Raw genomic sequence first — 4,255 nt, 5'->3', positions numbered from 1 at the left:
GACAGAGAAAGAATCAATTTTGCAGAAACATTAAGCTACATAGGTATTGATACATTGTCAGTCAATAGCATATTTCAAAACGCACAGAAAGAGAAAAGGGTCTATAGTGCTTTAATGAGGTATCTAAAGGAAACAGGATTGGTTAACAGAATATAGGTTGAGATATATATATATATATATATATATATATATATATATATATATATATATATATATATATTTTTTTTTTTTTTATTAATTAATTAATTAATTTATTTATTTTTTGATAATTGCTTCACTCTGTTAATGCTTCACACTCCTGTCCAGTTGGTGGCGGTAAATGCACCTTTTAGCTGGTTTGCCAACCGCCATAAAACTTTGAAAGAAGAAGAAGAAGAAGAAGAAGTCTAGGATTCTCTCTTGCTCGTTAATGACGTAACGTGTGTTGTGGTTCCGGGTCGCTTTTTCGTGTGCCATGCTGTTTGATTGAACACTGGCTCTCCAACTGGAGATCTCTCTCGTTATGCTGCGCAGTCAACAAACGGACTTGCTGTTTCTCTTGGGCATTCGTGAATGCTGTTTGATTGGTATGTATGCCAACTGGCGTGGGACTTATTTCTTTTCTGTCTTTTAATTATCTGCTTTTATGGTTATTATCTGTTGAATGTTTGTAGAACACTGGCTCTCCAACTGGAGAGCTCTCTCACGGACCTGCTGTTCTTCTTGGGTATGCGTGAATGCTGTTTGATTGGACTGAGGCCGGTTTAGTGGGAGATCGTCGCCAGTTACGCAGTGTGAGTCGCTAGCTGCTGTTTTTCCTGCACTGCTGTATTCCTGCATCGCTGTGTTGCCCGCACTGCTGCTGTTTGCTTTACGCCTGCACCACTGTTTGTTTTATGCGCATGCATTGAACATTGTACCAGCAACTGGAGCAGATTGCTGTGCGCTGGTTTTGCCATTATAACTACTGGGCAATTAAGGCTGCATGGCTAAAAATGTGCCATTTGTTTCAAGTGGGTCAGTGTTTTTATGATATTTGAAGATAGCTCAAGGGGTTGGGGCTTTATATTATAATTTTGCTGATTTAAGTGTGTGTGTGTGTGTGTGTGTGTGTGTGTGTGTGTGTGAGCGTGTATTTATCACTTTGTGGGGACCAAATGTCCCCATAAGGATAGTAAAACCCGAAATTTTTGACCTTGTGGGGACATTTTGTCGGTCCCCATGAGGAAAACAGCTTATAAATCATACTAAATTATGTTTTTTGAAAATGTAAAAATGCAGAATGTTTTCTGTGAGGGTTAGGTTTAGGGGTAGGGTTAGGTTTAGGGGATAGAATATAAAGTTTGTACAGTATAAAAACCATTATGTCTATGGAAAGTCCCCATAAAACATGGAAACACAACATGTGTGTGTGTGTGTGTGTGTGACCATTGCTGGTTTGGCAGTTTATCTTGTGATAAGTTTGTTAGTTCTTTTCATTTAAAGATTATATATTGATTTTCCTTATTTCTTTTTTTTGTGAATCTTTGTTAAGATTACACTACACGATTTTAAGACCGATTTTTCGCTCTTTAAAAATTTGTAATATTGGCAGGAGCACCAGTGCCTATTTGATGTTTCCTCTGAACTATACCACAACCAGGTGGAGAAAGAGAAGAGTTGGAGAGAAATTGGCAATTCTCTTGGACAGTCAGGTAAGCAAATAGGTAGATTTTTCAGTAGGAGGTACTTTTTCATATTGTAACCAATAAAATATATTATTAAAAACGTCATGGTTACTGTTGTAACCTCCATTCCCCGATGGAAGTTGTGTTCTCTAACCGATCTATGGAACGGTTTTCCAATGGGCCCCCCTGGAGCAACCTGGAGTTAAGTGCCTTGCTCAAGGACACAATGGTGGTGGCTGTGGGGGTTGAACCAGCAACCTTCTGATTACCAGTTATGTGCTTTAGCACCTCCACTCCACTTGGACTTTAGCATCCACTGTGAGAACTTCAAATGGCTGAAAGGTGTGAGGCTAAAAAATGGTGATCATTGGGAATTCAAATCATTCTTATTAGAAATTCTGTTTGGAACGACCCTACCAGTTGTTCTCGCTTCGAAGTCCCCTACTGGAGAATGAGAAAAGATGTTTTAAAATTTATGGAATATTATTTTTATAAGACAACCACTAATCAATTATGAAATCTTATATATTTGCATTTCTGTACTCATCTATAGGTATGTTTTCTAAGATGTTTATTCACGTCAGCACAAACCATGGCTGGCTTCATCAGACAGAGATCATATACATATATGTATATACGTTAAAGAGGTGTAGAGACTGTAATAGGCTCTGGCCCCCTCTCTGCTCATCGTGGTGACTAGATTTATAGTAGATTAGTGTTACTAAATGGCTAGATGTATGAGTGGTGTCTGGAGAATAACATAGGATTTACAGACGGTTGGAAAAGTTTTTTTGGGGTAGACGTGACCTGCTAAAGAGAGACTGACTCCATCTCCCCAGGGAAGGTGCCGCTCTCCTATCTAGTAATTTGGCTCATTGTCTTAAGTGTTAGCATTTGACTCACCATAGCCCAGGTCAGGAAGCAGACAGACTGGCATAACAAACTGTCTGCTAGCTGCCTTAAGACGTTACATAGATCTAATAAACTACAACACATTGTGACTGTATCACCTAGATATCAAATAGTGACTGTGTCTGTTCCCCCAAACAACCAAATGCAAAACCCTTAAGTAATTCAGAAAACAAAACATTTGATTACAATCTAGAAAACAACAAATAAAAATGTAAGATAAAAATCTGCTACTAAAAATCTTGCTACTAAACATTAGATCTCTTAAGACTTACTTGACTTAGGAGTTAGGCTGCATTAGTTAGTTCTGCCAGAACCGGAAACACTTCTCATAACTTATAACTGTGCTTTAATGTAAATGGCATCTATGCTAATATTATTCTGTTTCAACCTCAGGATACATATCCTAAGGTTACCAGAGTCTACCAGATCCTACTTTGCCCACTGCTACATTATGTGTTGCTGAGTGACGACAAATAATTGCAGCCTGTGCCATCCAGACAGCAAGGGGTACTTCGATGATCACTGACAGCGTTACTTCAGTCTTCCACGATGGATTTCACAGAGGATGAACTGCTACCAACTCTAACAGTGAGACCTGGCAGACTTCACTGCCTGCAGCTCAGGCTTAGGATGGACTCCACCAAAAATGAACCGCCAAGCTTCCAGATGGACTACAAGGCACACCACGTGTACCTCCACCAGCACCTTCTTGGTCATAAGATGCACAACACTCTCTTACAATAGAATACATAGATGATAAATAAATACCAATTAAAGCCTTAATCAACCAAATAAAAGGACAATGCATTTATGTGCACTTCTGCAAACAATTTGGAATGGAATTCAGAGACACTTAATCATTAATCTTATAGTTCATACAAAATCCCTTAGTTTTAAACACTGCCCACCAAAATCTACTCAGTCTATTTACATAAAACAAGACTTAAACTTGGATAACTTAATACTGGTGTTGTATTCGTGCTGTTTAGCCAGAGGGGAACTTGCCCCCCAGATGAGCCTGGTTTTCCCTTAAGGTTATTTTTCTCCATTAACACAAATATTTGGAGTTTTGTTTTACTTGCCACAGTCACCTTTGGCTTGCTCACTGGGGGCCTAAAGACAATAATGTTTAAGGCATGCTTTTTAATCTCGTCATTAATTTGAACGTCACAACGAGGACTTTAATAGCATAATTTTTTGTTGCAGCATAATTTTAAAGCTGCTTTGAAATTATGTGCGTTGTGAAAAGCGCTTTACAAATAAATATGACTTGACTATATATTTATATTATCAATGTACTCAATAATACTCTAAATGTTATATTAAGCATCAAGTTATACAAGAATTCTTAGTATACTCGAGGCCTCTTGTGCTTTTCTTGTCTAAACTCTTTGTACTCTTTGGGGAAATTCTAGGGAATAGATGTCTTAACCACTTGTCATTTACGATGTATAGTGCACACACATGTGCAGATGTGTTTTTTTTCTTCTATAACATATTTGAAAAAAACTTAATTTACTTTTAAGGAAGTGTTTCATGTACGCATGTTCTACCCAATATAGGTTGTGACAAAATGTCTTTTGGCACTCTTCTGGCTATCTTCATTGACTTTCACATCTCATCTCTGCCACTTTAGACTTAAACTTTAAATTTGTTCATTAGACGAGACGACATACTTTTCTTTAATACTAGAGTTA

General features: G+C 37.8%; 1 long non-coding RNA gene across 1 annotated transcript in view; it reads left to right on the top strand.

The window, feature by feature from the left end:
* Window positions 1–393: 393 nt before the first annotated feature.
* The window catches only part of LOC127644644 (uncharacterized), a 3,967-nt gene continuing 105 nt past the window's right edge, over window positions 394–4,255 (top strand). The window contains exons 1-3 of the long non-coding RNA XR_007970694.1: window positions 394–566; window positions 654–1,673; window positions 2,952–4,255. The exon at window positions 2,952–4,255 is cut by the window's right edge and continues 105 nt beyond it. This is a non-coding gene — a long non-coding RNA (uncharacterized LOC127644644). The remainder of the gene's footprint in view (window positions 567–653; window positions 1,674–2,951) is intronic.

The sequence above is a fragment of the Xyrauchen texanus genome, chromosome 6 (genome assembly GCF_025860055.1).
Source record: "Xyrauchen texanus isolate HMW12.3.18 chromosome 6, RBS_HiC_50CHRs, whole genome shotgun sequence".
In the NCBI taxonomy this organism is placed as follows: domain Eukaryota; kingdom Metazoa; phylum Chordata; class Actinopteri; order Cypriniformes; family Catostomidae; genus Xyrauchen; species Xyrauchen texanus.
The sequence above is the reverse complement of the archived record's forward strand: the minus strand, read 5'-3'. Positions and strand labels throughout refer to the sequence as shown.